Source organism: Macrotis lagotis, chromosome X (assembly GCF_037893015.1).
Source record: "Macrotis lagotis isolate mMagLag1 chromosome X, bilby.v1.9.chrom.fasta, whole genome shotgun sequence".
Taxonomy (NCBI): Eukaryota; Metazoa; Chordata; class Mammalia; order Peramelemorphia; family Peramelidae; genus Macrotis; species Macrotis lagotis.
Genome location: NC_133666.1, coordinates 182,269,388 through 182,288,862, shown reverse-complemented (window position 1 = coordinate 182,288,862; position 19,475 = coordinate 182,269,388). Strand labels below are relative to the sequence as shown.

At 35.3% G+C, this 19,475-nt stretch overlaps 1 pseudogene; it reads right to left on the bottom strand.

Annotated features, from left to right (window-relative positions):
* Window positions 1-16,908: 16,908 nt before the first annotated feature.
* Window positions 16,909-18,412, bottom strand: LOC141498909 (monocarboxylate transporter 1 pseudogene; annotated as a pseudogene).
* Between the last annotated feature and the right edge of the window lie 1,063 nt (window positions 18,413-19,475).

The window sequence follows — 19,475 nt, the reverse complement described above, 5'->3', positions numbered from 1 at the left end:
GATCCTAAAATGAAAACACTAAGAAATGTTGTGGTCAAATTCCAGAATTATCTGATAAAAGAGAAAATCTTGCATGCAGCCAGAAAGAAACAATCTAAATACCAAGAAGCCACAGTAACAATTATGCAGGACATGGCTGCATCAACATTAAGGGATCAAAGGGCCTGGAATAAGATATTTCAAAGAGCAAGGGAGCTTGGAATGCATCTAAGAATCCACTATACAGCAAAACTGAGTGATGGATCAGTGGTGAAGCAGTGGAATAGACTAGGTGCAATAACAGGAAACAATTATAGTAATCTGCTGTTTGTTAAAGCTATTGGGATAAAAACTCTATCTTCCATAAAAGCTGCTGGGAAAATTGGAAGTTAGTATGGCACATACTTGGGTTAGACCAACACCTCACACCCTATACCAAGAGAATATCAAAATGTTTCCAGGATTTAGACATATAAGACAGTATTATAAGCAAACTAGAAGATGAAGGAATAGTTTACATGTCAGATCTTAGAAAGGGAAGCAGTTTGTGACCAAGGAAGAGATAGAGAACATCATTAAAAATGAACTAGATAATTTTGATTACATTAAATTAAAAAAAACTTTTGCAGACAAAACCACTGTAACCAAGATCAAAAGAAATGCTGCAAATTGGGAAACAATTTTTACAACTATTATTTTTGACAAAGGACTCATTTCTTAAATATATAGAGAACTGGTACAAATTAAAAAAATGTCATTCCCCAATTGACAAATGGTCAAAAGATATGCTCAGACAATTTACAGATGAGGAAATCAAAGTAATCCATAGCCATATGAAAAATTCCTCTAAATCATCACATATTAGAGAAATGCAAATTAAAGTATCTCTGAGGTACACCCTCTCACTTGTCAGACTGCAAATATTACTTAAAAGGGCAATGATCAATGTTGGAAGGGACGTAGGAAATCTGCGACATTAATATATTGTTGCTGGAACTGTGAACCCATCCAACCTTTTTGGAGTGCAATTTGGAATTACACCCAAATGGCAATAAAAATTTGTATACCCTTTGATCCAGCGATACCACTAATAGGTTTATACCCTGAAGAGATCATGAAAAAGGGTAAAAACATCACTTGTACAAAAATATTCATAGCAGCTTTGTGGTGGGAAGGATTTGGAAATTGAGTGAATGTCCATCAATTGGGGAATGACTGAACAAATTGTGGTGTGTGTACATTATGGAACACTATTGTTATATGAAAAACCAGGAAGGATGGTAAATCAGAGAAGCCTGGCAGGATTTGCATGGACTGATACTGAGCGAAATGAGCAGGACCAGAAGAATATTGCACAGCCAAACAGAAATATGGGGGTGATGATCAATCTTAATGGACTTGCTCATTCCATCAGTGCAACAATCAGGGGCAATTTTGGGATTTCTGCAGTGGAGAATAACATCTGTATCCAGATAATGGTATTGTGAAGTTTGAACAAAGACCAAAGACCTTTGACTCTAATTTAAAACAACAACAACAACAGCAACAACAACAACCACCACCACAACAAATTTATCTTATCATGTAACTTTGCTATCTCTTATAATTTTTTCCCTTAAAGATATGATTTCTTTCTCAACATATTCAATTTAGATCAATGTATAGCATGGAAGCAATGAAAAGATTAACAGACTGTCTTCTATGGGGGTGTGTGAGGAGGAAAGAGAGTTTGGGGGAAAACTGTAAAATTGAAATATTAATACATAAATTAATATTAAAAAACTCATCTGGAAAGCACATCCAGAAGAGATAATTTAAAAATTATTGGGCTACATTAATGTCATGATCAAGAAAAGAGCCTTGACCTTATTTTTAAAGAATTTCTACAGGAACATTACCCTGATATCCTAGAGCAGAGCACAAAATAAAAATTGTGAGTATCCACTGTTCTCCCTCAGAAAGAGATCCAAAAGAACAAAAACAAAACCCCAGCAACATTATAACCAACTTCCAGAACTCCCAAGTCCAAAAGCAAATATTACAAGTATCCAGAAGTACACAATTCAAATATCATGGAACTACAGTCAGGATTAAAAAGGTTTTAGGAAAAGCATCATTAAGTGTCCGGGGTCTTCTTCCCCGGACCCCCGAGTGAGCTCCTCAGTGGGCACTGCTTCGGGCGTCCCCGGTTTCCCCCTCCCTGGGGATCGGTGAGGAGGGACTCAGGCAGACAAGTCTTCAGGAGGTATATGCTTTATTAGATGCAGAGGAATCCCCCGAATAGCTCAGGGCACTGGTTAATATAGGGAGTTATTTCCGGGCTGCCACCCCGATCCGCCCCGAGGGCAGAACCTACCACCCGGTTGGAGCAAGCGACACAGGCCAACCAGACGAAGCCACTGTTCCTCTTAAGGAGCCGTGTCTTCTCTAGATTGGTCTGACCTCACTCCCGGGGAGGTCCTATCCACCCAGGCAGTCAGGGCCGACCCCCGACAATTAAGGGCTTATAGGGCTTGGAATATAATATTCCAGAGGGCAAAAGAGCTTGGAATGCAACCAAAAATCAACTATCCAGAAAAACCGAACTTCCCCTTCCAGAGGAAGAGATGGATGTTCGATGAAACAGGGTACTTTTAAATGTTCCTGTTGAAATAGTCAGAGCTGAACAGAAAGATTGATCTTCAAACACAGGACTCAGGTGAAACATAGAGAGGGTGGATTAGAAGGGTAAATTATGAGGGACTTCATGATGATGAACTCTGCGTATTCCTGCATAGAAAGATGATACTGATAATACTAATATGAACCTTCTCTTTTAATAAAGCAGGTAGAAGGAGCCTTTATAGATGAGGTACAGGAAAGAACTGAATTTGAAGGTATAATATATTATAACAATGGAGTCAATGGGTGAAAGGGAAATGTACTGGGAATAAGGTTAAGGAGAAGTAGAACAGACTAAGATATTTCATGTAAAAGAATCAAGAAATAGCTTTGGCAATGGTATGGAAGGGGGTAATATGAAGGAGAATGAAGGAGCCTTCATTCTCATTGTAAATGAGGAAAGAGCTTACCCACTCAATAGGGTATAGAAATCTAGAAGTAAAAGGAAAGAAGAGGGAGGAACGGGATGTGGGTGATAGATGAGAGTATAGATCATAGGATAGGATAATCAGACATAACATATTAGAAGCAGATGATTTTTGAGGACCACAGGTGAGGGGGTCTCTGACCATGATGGTTGAATAAACCCTCTCTGTGGAAGGAGTCTGCTCTTTGCCTGGTGTGTTTCTTCATCCCAGGAAGCTTAAGTAGTCACTTCTAGCATGCAATGTTCCTAGAAGATAAGTGGTTATGCAGTTATAATGCACTTGATATGCCAGTACATGCATCACTGTCTGAAAACAGGGGAAGTACTCAATTTTCTCAGGGGACTAGATAAAAAAGAGACCTTATGATTTTTGCAATAAATAACCTTGTGCAAGGCTCTATAAGTCAGATTCTCTTTTCCATCTTGTTGGAGTCCTGGTTCTTTGTTTATTATTCAGACTTCAGTCATGTAACTCTTTAACTTTTCCTTGCTCTGCTGTAAGTCGAAAGGGTCCCTAACAAATGGGAATACAGAAATTAAAGGAATCCACCTATCACCTCATGAAAGAAATCTCCAAATGAAAATTTCCAGGAATATTATAACCAAATTTCAAAGATCCCAGATGAAGGTGAAAATATTGCAAGTGGCCAGAAAGGAACAATTCAATTATCATGTAACCATAGATAGTTAGGATAAGGCAACATTTAATAGTTTCTAAATTAAAGAATCATAGGGCTTGGAATATAACATTCCATAAGACAAAAGAACTTGGATTTCAACCAAAAGTCAACTATCCAGCAAAACTCAATATATTTTATCAGGAGAAAAGATGATATTCAATGAAAAGGGATATTTCAAACTTTCCTGATGGAAAGACCAGAACTGAATAGAAAATGTGACCTTCAAATATAAGACTGAAGTGAAACATAAAACTGTAAACAAGAAAGACAAATCTTAAGGTATTTAATGATGTTGAACAGCTTAAAAGAATAATATATAGACAAGGCACAGGTGGAAATTGAACATGAAAGTACAGTACTTTAAAAAGTTTGAATTAAGAGGTCTAACAAGGGGCCAGCTAGGTGGCACAGTGGATAGAGCACTGGCCCTGGAGTCAGGAGTACCTGAGTTCAAATTTGGCCTCAGACACTTAATAATTACCTAGCTGTGTGGCCTTGGGCAAGCCACTCAACCCTGTTGCCTTGCAAAAAATATAAAAGAGGTCTGACAGGATTGTACTGGGAGAAAGGGAAAGGGGGAGGGAGAATGGGGTAAATTATTTCACATGAAAGAGACAAGAAAAAACTTTTGCTGTGTAATGGAAGGGGGTAGTTGAGGGTGAGTGAGTGCCTTTGAAGCACTTATGATAAAGAATATCCATGTCCTAAGACAGAGCTTACGGTGTCTGAATACAGATTGAAGCATACTTTTATTTTTATTTTAATTTTCTTGAAATTTCTCTTTTTTGGGGGGGATGGTGCTATGTTTGCTTTCACAACATGTTTATTATGGTAAACTATATCAGATATCATACTTTTTCAATAAGGCAGCACAGGGTGGGAAGAAGGGAGAGAATTCAGAACTCAAAAATTTTAAAACTAATGTTAAAACTTGTTTTTACATGTAACTGGGGGGAAATAAACTAAAAAATACCTAATAGATAAAGAAAAAACACACAAACATATAGATTTATAGAAATTAGATTAAGAATACTTAATGCACTTTATAATAAAACTTAATTTTGTGCTTTTGAGTACTTAATGTTAATGCTAAGAACATTGGGATAAACTGTACCTTATAAAGTTTTATTTAATCATGAAAGTATGAACTTTCAGCAATATATAGAAAACAGAAGTTAATTTTATGACCCATTTCTTTTTCTATTACCTTACCTGTGTTGAGGTTTTGGAATCTATTTTTTGAAATTAAAAAAAAAAAACAATATAAGTCACTGTGAAATGTTGGCTTAATATATGTATTTAGGAAAATAACTCATTTATTATATATATATATATATGTGTGTGTGTGTGTGTGTGTGTATGTATATATATATATATATATATATATATTTAAATTGTCAAATAGGAACTCAGTCTACTATCTCAATGTGAAACTGAACCTACAAAAAGTGAATTTTCCTGTGTGATTAAATGATTGATAAAGTGAAACTAACAGTGTTCTTCTTAATAAATTACTTATGCTGAAACATATAGTAATAAATTGTTTCCACATTTCTGAACTTTATCTGAGTAAGACTCTAAATTGAAGTTTTACTATGTGATAAATTTAGTTTTCATTAAGCATTATTTTTTAGACATCAGAAACTGCAAATAAATCAGACAATAATTGCAGGGATAATTTCCCCATTAAATTATGTAATATTGCTGTGGGAAGAAGGTAATCTAACTTGAAAGAAACATGAAATGGGGATTGAGAGCTTGGTTTATTTTTATTTTAAAATTATTGAAGTTTATTTTGAGACCCTTGGTTTCTCAATTGCATTTAGAGCAATTGCACCACTTAGTATATATTCTACTTGAAATTTGTATATTAATGATGTTTGTATATTGATGACCAGCTTGACTATGAACTAGGTATCAAGATGTTTTCCTTATAATAGGAAAATAACAGGACTCCTTCAATTATTATAAACAATTAATGTAAAGATGTGGAAATTACAGACCTTAGATATGTTAAAATTTGAAATGATATTAGCACTGTAGGACCCATTGGAATAGACCTGAAAATCAGATGACCAAAACCAGTTTTCTCTTCAAAAAATAAAAATAACAGGTTTGAAATTTATCTATCTTTGACACTGATTTATGAGTTTTGTATTACATAGCTTGTAAGCTGAAACATAATTATAAAGAATATATTTTATTTATTTTTTATTTTAGAAAGTTTTTATTCATTTTGAATTTTACAATTTCCCCCCAATCTTGCTGCCCCCCCCCCACAGAAGGGAATCTATTAGTCTATACATTGTTTCCGTGGTATGCATTGATCTAAGTTGAATGTAACAAGAGAGAAATCATATTCTTTAAGGAAGAAACATAAAGTATAAGAGTTAGCAAAATAACATAATAAGATAATGGTTTTTTTAAATTAAAGGTAAATAGTCTTTGGTCTTTGTTCAAACCCAGTGATGGTATTCTCCATCACAGATGCCCCCAAATTGTGCCTGATTGTTGCACTGATGGAATGAGCAAGTCCATTAAGGTTGATCATCACCCCCATATTGTTGTTAGGGTGTACAGTGTTCTTCTGGTTCTGCTCATCTCCTTCCAGGCTTCCCTGAATTCCCATCCCTCCTGGTTTCTAGTAGAACAATAGTCTTCCATGACAGACATATACAACAGTTTGTTAAAGCATTCCCCAAATGAAGGACATTTATTTGATTTCCAATTCTTTGCACCACAAACAGGGCTGTTATGAATATTTTTGTACAAGTGATGATTTTACCTGTTTCCATAATCTCTTCAAGGTATAGTGGTATTGTTGTATCAAAGGACATGCACATTTTATTTTTAAAGATTTTATTTGAGTTTTACAATTTTTCTCCCAATATTACCCCCCCCCCCCAAGGAAAGCAATCTGTCAGTTTTTATTTTGTTTTCATGTTGTACGTTGATCCAAACTGAGTGTGTTGAGGGAGAAATTATATTGTAGGTTTCTGGTTTTTAATCCACTCTGCTATTCGTTTATGTTTTAAGGGAGAGTTCATCCCATTCACATTCAAAGTTAAGATTACTAATTCTTTGTTGCCCTCCATGCTATCTTCCCTCTGTTTGTATTTTTCCCTCTTCCCCCCCCATCCATATTCCCCTGTATTTTGTTTCTGAATATCACCCCTTCAGTGTGTTTGCCCTCCTATATCACTCCCTCCCCTTTCTTTCCCCCTTTCCCTTTTCCCCTTTTCCCTTCCTTTTGTTAGTTCCCCTTTTCTCCCTTCCCCCTCCCTTTCTCCATTCCTACTCCCTTTTCCCCTTTTAATATTTGAAAGGTTAGATGTTTTTTAAGTTAGCTAAGTATGTGTAAGTTGATTTTAAGCCAAGTCTGATGTGAAGAATATTCAGGAGTTTCTCATCTCCTCCCTTCTTCCCCTCTATTACAATAGGTATTTTGTACCTCTTAATGTAATGAGATTTACCCCATTCAATCACCTCTCTCCTCCTGTCTTCTTCCTGTCCTTTTTAAAGAGGTAGTGTTTTTAAAATCATTCTATCTAAGTCATAGAACATTCTGAGTATCTGTCACTTCTAACTAAGAACATTCTATCTAATAGAGTTAAAATTCTTGAGAGTTATTAGAGTCTTTCTCCCAAGTGGGTTAAAGCCAGTTATACCCCATTGGATAGCAGTGTCATGGACAGCTCATGAATGTTCATCACATCTGGCTAGGTATATTCTCTCTGTTAGAGTTACAATTCTCAAGATTTATGAGAATCTTTTTCCTAATGCTGGGATATAGCCAATTTCAACTTGTTGGATAGCAGTTTTTTTTACTGCCCCCCCCTTTTTTTTACCTTTTCATGTGTATCTTGAACCTCCTTTTTGATGTCCAATTTTTCTATTTAGCCCTGGTCTTTTCATCAGGAATTTTGGGAATTCTTCCATTTCGTTAAATATACATCTTTTCCCCTGGAAGAGAAGGCTCAGCTTTGCAGGATAGTGGATTCTTGGCTGCATTCCAAGCTCCCTTGCTCTTCAAAATATCTCATTCCAGGCTCTTACATCCCTTAATGTTGATGCAGCCAGTCCCTGTGTGACACTTACTGTGGCTCCTTGATATGTAAATTGTTTCTTTCTGGCTGCTTGAAGGATTTTCTCTTTTATCTGATAGTTCTGGAATCTGGCCAAAACATTCCTTGGTGTTTTCATTTTAGGATCTTTTTCTGGAGGGGATAGATGTATTCTTTCAATAATTACTTTGCCCTCTGGTTCCATGATATCAGGGCAATTATCCATCACTAGATCCTGTAATATTAAGTCCAGGCTTTTTTTCTCTTCAATGTTCTCAGGAAGTCCAATAATTTTCAGGTTGCCCCTTCTTGTCCTATTCTCAAGATCAGTGGTTTTGCTGATGAGGTATTTTACATTTTCTTCTATTTTTTCTATTTTTTTGATTTTGTTTGACAGGATCTTGCTGTCTCATGAAGTCATTAGTTTCTGCAGACTCCATTCTTTTTTTTTTTTAAGGGAGGAGTTTTCTTCATTAACCTTTTGCAATTCCTTTTCCAATTGGTCAATTGTATTTTTGAAAGAGCTTTCCATTTGACCAATTGAGGTTTTGAGAAAATTATTTTCTTTTTGTATTGCCTAATTGAGGATCTGAAAGATTTATTCTCATTTTGCATTTGTTCAATTGTATTTTCTAAGGATTTATTTTCTTGTTGCAAGGTATTAATCTTCTCTTGGGCTTCTTTTGCCAAATTTTCCAATTGATTTTTAAACTTCCTTATTTCTTCAAGGGATTGTTTCTGTACTGGAGACCAGATCATATTCTCCTCAAAGGTTCTAGGTCTCTCTGTATTAGGGTCTTTTCCTTCCAAGATATTTTCTGTGGATCCGCCTTTCTGCTGACCCTTCTTCATTTTTCTAAGACCCTGAGTTGGGGATGGGCTGATTCACAGGGGTTTGGTGTGGGATCACTAGAGACTTTACACACTGAATGCAATTCCTCTGGCTGGCCAGGAGGAGGTGCTGGTTGTTTACTCTAGTGTGTCTGTGACCTTCTGCCTTAGCTTGAAGGGAGGAGTTGAAGCTATTGAATCCTTTTGCCTTTAATCAATGGTGGGCTTTAGCCTGGGCTGAGGTCATTCCTCTCCCTATTGTCAGCTAGGCTGATTCTTCTGCTCAGACACCTGTGCCTGAGGCAGAAGTAGTCTGCAGTTGTTTGTTCTGGGAAGGGGCCTCAGCTGCAATGGAGGCATGGACTCAGAGTTCCTAAGACTGGAGGAGCCCAGGGATGGTGTCCACAGTTCTCCTGCACCTGAACTCTGCCCCCCAGGCATATTGGCAAACTCCAGAGGGTCAGCGCCAACACCAGTGCCTCTGCTCCCTAGTTGACTCAAGCTCCCGTGGTCTAGCCCCAAAGCTGATCCAGCAGGTCCATCTCTCAGGCCCTCAGACTCTAATTCAGGGGCTAATCTGGCTGATCTTGGCTGCTCTGCCTTCTGTCCCTGGACTCACCTGCCTGAACTCACCCAAAGCTGTAGAAGACAAATTCTGAGGTAGATATTCTTTCTCCTGGCTTTTCTTTCTGTCTTTTGTTGTGTCGGAATTCTGTTAAGAGGTTTGTTTCATATGATAGATGGGGAAAGATCAGGAGACTTTAGAATTGTGCCTGTCTTCTCTCTGACATCTTGGCCCAAAGAATATATTTTAAATACATTTTTAAAGAAATAGAAGTGGCTAGTTGGGAGAAATGTCATCACTTAGTGAGATATTCTAACTGCTTTGTAATCCAACATATTCTTACTCACTTCCCTGTTCTAAATACTCTTGAGAAAAGTAGTATTAATTATTATTCATAGTTTTCATAATTTTTGTATTTTTGAGTAATTGAAAAATTGAATAGTTATCCATTTTTTACTTTATAGATAATTATTTCCCTTGAACTTTGGCTCAGATTGTAAAGCAAGGGATAAATTCTAAATTCTCTTTCTCAAACCCCATAATATGAGCAATATTGTCATATATCCTAGCTTCCCAGATATGAATCATATTATGTTATTAAATTAATCAAAATATTCACATTTATATTTTCATGAATTATAATTTTTTTCAGTTGTTGCAAGTTATTAATGTTCTAGATTAAAAATAAAACATAGGACCTTCCTTTCCCAGGAATTAGAATAATTGCTTTTATTAAATAAGCTCGCTGAAAGAGATCTCACCAGGTTCTTTGAAAACCTTCATTCCTTGACCTCCATATCCCACTTTAAAAGACACTTGCCTTTCCTAAAATTCTGCACTGAATGAAGTCAGGTGATTTTGCTGTTAATCTCTTCCCTGTTCAGGAAGATAAGTACAAAACTCAGACCATACAACCTCAGAGGTATTAAGCCTCTTTGGCTAATCTGGATAAGAGTTGTTGCAATCCTGAGAAAGTTCTTATTCCTTCCATGTAAACTTTTATAATATCAAAAAGATTAGACCTTAGTGTTTGTAAATTTCAACAACTGATATATATCAGTTGTTGAAATTTATATGAAAGATCAGTACCTTATGTGTGCAAGATAGAGGCAATAGAATATAAGGAGAATAAAGTATTTAAAAACATTTTGTTAAATGGACAAAAAAGATAGATTTTTAATATTATGTTTTGCTCTGTGCTGTAGCTATAACCAGTTAAAATGTCTTGTGTTACTATTGTAAACTCTCTAATAACTCATCCTGCTTCAAATAGTCAATAGTAAAAATTAACATACACAATATATTAATATAAATATACATATAGTGATATATAAATATCACTTTGATTTAGGCAAAATATTGATTATGATAGATAAATAACTCATCATGTTATAGGTTCATGCTGTTATGCCATTTTAATGCAACTCTATTTGTACATGACTGGTGAGAATTTTGGAGTGGCAGCTCAGTGAAGGTAAAGTAGGAATTCTTACAAATCATTTCCTCTCTTTTTGTTCTCCTCTTTTATGAGTTATATACATTTAGATTACAGTTGTGCCAGGAATATCTATTAATAATTATCTATATGGAGTTTTGATACGTAATTGTCTACTCAAGAATCTATTAGCTGTTTTAACTAAAATATAAATGATGGGGGGGGTAGCAATCACAATTTTAGAAAAAGCAAAAGGAAAGAGAAGTAATTAAAGAAGATAATTAGAGAAGCTATAGACAAGTACCATAGACAATGATGTAATAACAAAAATTTTTATAGCAAATTTCTCTAATGAAGGACTCGTTTCTTCAATATGTAGTTAATATGGTGAAATTTACCAAAAAAAATTAAAGCCATTTCCCCAATTAGTAAATGGTCAAAGGATATGAATAGTAATTTTCAGAAGAAGAAATTAAAGTTATTTCCAATCATATGTAAAAATGTTCTAAATCACTATAGATTTAATAAATATAATTTAAAGCAACTCTTAACTACTAATGTACACCTATAAAAATACAAAATATTGTAGGATATGTGGGGAAAGAGGTGCTTTAATGAACTTTGGTATAGCTGGGAACTGATCCAATAGTTCTGAAGAACAATTTGAAAATAAAACCCAATGACAACAAAACTGTGCAATCTGGTTTACTTAGTAATTCTAGAATTAGATCTGTATTCCAAAGAAATCAAAGTGAAATGTAAAGAATCTTTATCTCTATCTCTCTCTCTCTCTCTCTCTCTCTCTCTCTCTCTCTCCCTCTCTCTCTCTCTCTCTCCTCTCTCTCTCTCTCTCTCTCTCTCTCTCTCACACACACACACACACACACACACACACACACAAACAGATACACACAATATACCAATTCTTTTTTTGATGCCAAAACATTGGAAATGAGGGGATATCCTTTATTGGTGAATAGCTGAACAAGTTCTGGTATAGAATTTTGATGTAAAATTAATTTTCTATAAGAAATAGTTTCATAAAAAGTGGGAAGACCTATAAACCTGATGCAGATTAAAGTGAGCAGAACAAAGAGATGATTGTTCACAGTAAAAGCAATATTGTAATAATGATCAATGGTGAAATCCTTTGCTTTTATGAGGAATACAGTGATACAAGATACTCAGAAAGAATTCACGATGAAAATTGCAATACGGTTTCAGATACAGAAACTGATGTAAATTGAAATAAGATGTTCTAATTTTTGTTATTTTCTTGCCTTTATTAGACATAGATGAAATGAAAATGTGCTTTACATTAAACATTACAAGTAGAAGGGGGTTTATTTCAATAGATGAGCAAATTTTGACCTTAAAATTCTGACATGTTTGAACTTATTATAAGTAAAAAAAATTAAAATTCAAGGCAACATATATATGTACAAATACACTATATATATATATATATATATATACAATTACATAAATATATATTTCTGTCCCCAAAGACTTTCGATTTTTGCCAAAGATCAGAGTTAAAGGAAGTCTTGTCCTAAAATATCTTTGAATGAATCACCCATTTGGTTGCAGCACTCTCATTGATGAGGGCATACCATAATGCACAATTATGTGACAGTGTTTCCTATGCTGCACAATCATCCCAAAGTTCTTTCTTCTGACCCCCATGTGAGTGTTTGACCTCTGTGAGTTCTCCATAGAATAATATTTTTGTCAAGCATACTCCTGGCATACTAGCAACATGAGTAACTCAACATAGTTCCATTTTCTGTAACTATATCTTTGAATGGATCACTCAGTAACTTTTAAATAAAAATATAAACTAGTATTATAATGTCCTTTCTGCTCCTTAACTCTATCTTTTGTTATTAAAGAAACCCCACATTTCTGTATGTATGACACACCTTAATTTGGGGGCCTGAAATTTGAAAAAAAAAGTATTACATCAAGTTATTGAATCCAAGTTTTAATCATCATAAAATTCACACAACTCTTCATTATCGTCAAAGCTCCCAAGCATTAGCTTGTCCTCATCTGTGTTTGATGATGAATCCCTGTCTCAGTAGAGGCCCTGACTGCTCTCCTGCCTATGCTCTGGTCTGTACTTGGCCACAAGCATTCCATGGGAAAGTATGGTGACTGAACACCATGTTCAGTCCATTCTGTTTCATGAGCCTGAAGCACCAATGTCCTCTTTCAGAATCAGTAACTTCTTTTTCTTCAGCAATTCTTCTTGCCTCCTGCTGAACCATCTTTGTGGTCATAGTTGTCTTTTGCTCTTCAATCCTTTCTCTAACTCAGGTCATTTTACAGACTTATTTCTCATGGCCTTCTTCTGCTGGAGTATTTTCAGTGTGATTTCTTCTTTCCATAGCCAGTCTCAGATTGTTTCTCAGTTGGAGTAGGACCAAACTGACATTCAGCAGCACAATTTCCATTCATTTTTACAAACTGAATCACTTTGAACTTGAATTCAGCACAGTATGGAAATCTTTTCTGAGTAATTTCTGGGCAGAATGTGGTAAAATATAACCTAATATACCAGCAGCAAATGCAAAACAATGAGTGCAAAGACAACAAATGCAAAAAAGCAGGAAACTCAAGTAAAAAAAATCTTCAACAACTGAATAAGATACTCCCGGTTTTTAGATTTCAAAGTTTTCGAAGAAGGATGTGTCTTATACATGGGGAAATATTGTACCTCAAATTTCAAATGTTATAATAGATCTTATCTTATCAGTATCATTGACTTTATAGACAAGACTTGTTCCAGTAATCATGCCACATTGGAAAGATTCCAGTAAACATACAAAAATAAATAGATTTAGACTAGTAACATTTAGGAATCAGTGTTTCTGTTTTTAATAAGATTGATTTCTACATAGATCCTGTGTTTTGATTTTAATGTAGAGTCCTGTTAAGTTCTTGAAACTGGAAATTAAAATCTCTAATATAAGAATACATTATTTTGCATTTCATAAAATGGTAGTTTGGTTAAAATATAGCTATTTTGTTAAGACAAAGAAAAAAAAATTCCACAGTATTCCTCATAAAAAGAAAGAAGAAATATATTATTAGGATGTAGTGATAATTTAGGGCAAGTATAAAAACTTTTGAACTTAATAACCATAAAACTTTAGTCTCTAGATGCTTTCTTCATTAATGGGAAGATAAAGTAAAACTTATGAAAGCACTGAAATACAATTTCTAACAAAGCCATCTTTCCCAGAATCACTTCCCTTTATCAATAACTCCATCCTTCGCTCCTATAACATTAACATAAGGAAAGCAGAGGGAGATAAAAGGTGCATTCTAATACATTCATTTTTATGAATTCTTCATTGCTTGTTAATTTAAAAATATAGTACATTTTTTTGCATTCTACCTTTAGTTTGCATCTACACTTGTTTGTTCTGCAGTACTTGTAATTGTTTGAAACCAAGGTCCCCAAGAGTTCTGTACTACATCCTGTAATTGAGTTTTTCAGAACAGAAAAGTTATTTTTATTCTTATGAAACCTTGTGGGTGAAGGATAAACATTTCTAAGTCAAAAGGGTTTAGTCTTTTGATATTTCTCTTGAAAAGTATTTTTATAGTATCTAGCTTCTTTTCTGGGTAAGAGAATTTGATTTTTTACTGTCATCCTTATTCTAGGGATTATAGTGTATTTCTTCCTCCAAATTTTGCTCTCTGAACTAAACTACTCTTCTCTTTCATGACTTCAATAATATAAAATATGTTTATTTTATTGTGATTTTTGCAGTAGGAAAATTTACCATTATGAAAACAAAATTGTTGTAAGGTATTGATCTACATTGTTGTTAGGTATTGATCTGAAAGCATAACTCTTGTTGATCCATGGAAGCATGAAGGGTAATGATGATAGAAGCAAAGGAGAATCTGAATTAGAGAAACCTAATTCTGGAATTTCCCTTATAAGATATGACCTTGATGTTTCTTACTAACCTGATTGTCCTCTATTGATGTTTTCCAATTTATCAATGGCCATCCTAAGAGAAAAAAACAAAAAACAAAGTGTCATTTGTGTAGAAAAGAAAACACAAACAAGAAACAAGAGAGAACAGAGGGAGAAGAGTAGGAAATAATTTCTCATCTTCACTGAGGCTTTATTCCAGAAAAAATAATGGTTATATTTTAAACATTCCTTTTTTTTCAACAATCTTAGCTGGATTTCAGACTAAAATAAAGCTATTTAATACTCTCATTAGTATCTCAGTAGCAAGCAGGTAATACCTTTACTAAAAGTGGTGTATTGATGTTTGTCCTTCATTCTTTATTTTAGGTTTTTGCAAGGCAAATGGGGTTAAGTGGCTTGCCGAAGGCCACACAGCTAGGTAATTATTAAATGTCTGAGGCTGGATTTGAACTCAGGTACTCCTCACTCCAGGGATGGTGCTCTATCCACTGTGCAACCTAGCTGCCCTGTCCTTCATTCTTTTGTGTGTGTGTGTGTGTGTGTGTGTGTGTGTGTGTGTGTGTGTGTGTTTATTTAAGTATTTATTTGGAAAACAGCCTTTTACAAGGTTTTAGATCAATACTTTCACTATGTCACTTGCTCTATATTAATTCTATTTACTGATTGCCTCTTTAATCAGTCCCTTACACCATGTATAGAAGATATTGGGGAATATTCTTTTCCTTACTCTTCCCCCCCATCTCTTATCTCCCTAGACTCCAATTCTCTAAATTGAAGTGAATAAATAGGCTCACAAATTCTTCAGATCGCTGTTGGGAAGAGAATAAATTGAATTGTTTCTGGTTATTTTAATTCACTTTAAGGTTTACCGAGAAAGACAGTGAAAAGTCTTCAACTGAGTAGTAAGTAAAGCAGCAATTTCCCTCTCATCTTCTCCTGAATAGTCTGCATGATCAAATTCCTCTGGCCATGTTCAGTATGCAAACATGGAAAAACTTTTAAACAAAATAAAACTTGACACACATTTAAAGTTCTGTGAAGAGCAAAAGGCGACCAATGAGAATAGAGAATAAGTAAGTTTGTCAGAGAAAAATGCTTTCAATGGTCTCAGTAAGTTTAACTGCCTTTTTTTTTTTTTGGCAGGGGGGACAAAAACCAAAAAACCTGAGCTTATCATTCCTTCAAATGCTATTCTACATTTAATGGAATTCAGGATTTCTACTAAGGCAGCCCAAAGACTTGTTTAAAAGTAAAACAAAAAATATTCTACTTTCAAACATTAAAAAAGTAAGGAAATAATACAAAATATTTCAAGAGTGGAGTTAAAATACATAAAAGAATTGTTAAGTCTCCACTTTATACTTCTAAAAAACAGTGGAGTGAATTTTAATAAGTGTTTTTATTCTTTTTTAATTTAATTTTTATTTATTCTCATTTTGTACAAATAATATTTTTATACATTAATAAAATATTCTTGTTTAAGAGTAAACAAAATACTCCCTCCCCCCAAAAATATAGACTCCCTTGAGCAATAAAGGGGAGAGAAAAATAATAGTGTTTTTAAAAAGTTCCCAAGAGCATCTTTAACTTCTGATTACCATCCCAGGGAAAAATTGTAATTAAATAAAATGAGGGGTACTGAGTAGAAGACATGTGAAAGGAAAAAAAAATTTTGGAACTATATTTGGAATGACATAGAGATACAGTTAGAAAATGAATGAGCGGCAAAAAAAAAATTATACAAGAAAAACTTTTAACAGTAAAAGATAAGTTCAAAGCTCTAGTCAGTTTTTTTCAACAGTGCTCCCTGGGATTATAGGCCTGGAAGGACAGGACAATAGTACCATGAAGTAAGGGTACTTTCAGACTAGATCAACCCTCAGATTGTTGTCTTAATCATCACATGGGATTTGGTGTATTTTTCTTCCAGGTATGATTACTGCCTGATTTTTAAAAAGCAAGAAAATTTTAAAGACAAAATAAAATTAAACTATTTATAAAGTTAGGGCTTTATGAAGAGGTCTAGAGACAGACATTTAAGGCACATAAGTATTTTCAAGTCACTATTAAAATCAAATATATAAAAATTAGTTCCTTCCCTCATCCTTATTCCCCTTCAAAATATCGCAGATTTAGTTTGTAGTGATATTACATATAAAAGGGAAAAACTAAAAAATGAAAAATTTCATGAACACCTGGTACAATTTTGCACAGAAATATGCTTTTCTGCATTAAGCATCGCTGGTACCAGTCAGTCAGGAGACCCTTTTCAGCTCTCCTTTCTATCTCCCCACCTCTCAATGTCTCAGTCTTAAATAGGATTTTCTTCTTCTTTGGGGTCTTCTTGGAGTTCTTGCTGGACAGACTTCTTAGTCTTATTGGTTTCTTTTTCCCTCTCAATATTATCTATGTTGGTTTCTTCCTCTCTTTCTTCCTTTTTTAGTTCCTCCTCTGCTTCCTGTTCTTTTGCCAAAAGGTGATAATTGATGCCCATACCAATAAAGAGGTATATGCCTGACATGATCAGGCTGGCACCACAGGCCCAGTATGTATATTTGTAGTTTCCATATATATCATTGAGACGACCTAAAAGTGGTGGCCCCAGGAGGACAGGGCAGCACTCCATGATCATCAACAAGCCCACAGCACTGGAGAATCTCAGGGTTCCAACAAGGTCCATTAGTGTTTCAAACAATACTGAGCTGAGTCAGCCAAATGTGAATCTGAAGAATGCTGCATAGATAGCAAACCCAAAGTAAGTGGTGTTTAAGGAAACCAATAGGTAGCATATACCATTACTAATCACCAAGAGAGCAAAATAATACTGTATTCAAGGTCTCACCCACTTTGTGTTGGCTACAAGGCCCATGGAGGGTCTGGCTTCCATATCAACGAAAGCTAAAATGAAGAGCAGAAAGGCAGCAGACTCTTTCGGTATACTCTGACTTTTGGCATATTTACTAAGACAAACTAAGGGAGTAAATAATCCAAAAAAACATGAGCACATTGCCAGAGAGGTACAACAAAAAGTCTATGCTTGAAAAGGGAAAAATGCAGGAACTTATTAATTGTTTGGAAGACAGAGCACTTCCCCTGCTTACTGTTTCCAGATATAAGATCTCTACTGGCATCCCCAAAAACTTTCTGGGAGGAGTTCAATTTCCCGGTTTCCTGGAGGGCTTCTTTAGATGTTTCTTTTTGATTGGTTTGGGTCCTATTGCTCGCATAAGAGAGCCAGCCACACAGCAGTTGAGTAGCAAACCTCCAAGAATTAAGAAGCTGCCCCTCCAGCGAAAGATATCAAAGAAAATCTGATTGATAGGGGTCAGGGTAGAGAGGAAAACAGGGCTCCCTGCCATGGCCAAGCCATTTGCCAATTGATGCTTTTTGTAGAAGTATCTGATGATCATAGTTAAGGTAGGATTTAAGTTGAAGGAGAGTCCAAGACCACCAATAACTCCAATACAAAAGTACAGCTCTTGCACAGTGTTACAGAATGAAACAGCAACCAAACCACATGCTTATAGGAAGCCACGAAACATCATTACTGGTCGGCTGCCATACTTGTTCACCAGAATACTTCTAATGGGACCTCCTCCATATGTAACAGCCAACATGATGGAAGATATCAATGAGACTTGACTAGCAGAGGTATTGAAGATGACTTCAATCTCTTTGAAGAATACAGTAATTGATTTGGCAAATGCATAAGAGAAGCCAATAGAAATGAAAGATCCAACAGCCACAACCCATCCCCAGCCTCCTTATGGTGGGGTATTTTCCTGGGGACCTCCAACTGATGGTGCCCTTTTCATTGGAGATGGATTTCAAAATTCAGTTAAGTTCCAAAGATCGTTAGGTGCACAGATTGGGGGCAGCTCCCGGCGAGTCACTTGCTCCCCTAGAGGTGGTGTTGGCGGCAGCCCCGAACCACAAGATGCCCTGTGCCTGCCATGGTGCCCACTCTGCTCTTCTCCCTGTCCTTCATTCTTAAAGAAGATAATGACATCAGGGAAGAGATTACATGACAAGCATGTGAACTGGATTTGAGTGAGGGAGTACTGTGTTAAGTTACCAGTCTCACTTTCTGCTCCAGAGCCATCTGGGTCCAGAGGCCAGGTATGAATCAGGACAGCTAGAGATGACTTTGGATGTGAGACAACGTTTTTAGTGACTTGCTCAAGGTCACACAGTTAGTCAAATGTATGAAGCTGGATTCAAACTCCTGACTCTAAGGCCAATGTTCTATCCAGCATGCCACCTAGCTGTGGAGTATAATTAGTGTAACTAATACTCTCCTCTTGCACTCTAGGCTTACCCAATTCCAATGCAAAAGATCATTTTTTAAAAAAAATTTTGACTCATTAATTGAGAGAAGCATAAAAACAAGATATTTTTATAGCTCTTGTCTCTGGGAGAGAATTTCCTGTTTTATGATTGTATAGCTCTTTACAGGACTCAAAATCTAATTAAGAGATAACCACACAATTAGTAAAGGAAAGTGGACCTTAGCCACCTCTAGGTATTTTGCAATGATTGCTGAATTGATAGAATACTATGGAAGCTCAAGTTTTCAACTTATCCTATTCAAATAATCTTCATTGCATCCTAGTGAATTCTGTAAAGGACAAACAGTATCATTCTATTATGGGTGAATAAAATTATATACCCAAGTTTTCACTGTAAGTTAATAACATTACAGTTAGATTATATAATCTATATTACATAACATATCAGGTTTCTCTAAATCATCACTTTTTGATCTGTGTTGTATCATAGTTTCCAGGATACGATGTAGGTGATATTTTAGGTATTTTATATTTATTTTAACTATTTCCTTATTTCTAATTGCATATAAAGATATTATTCAACACTCAT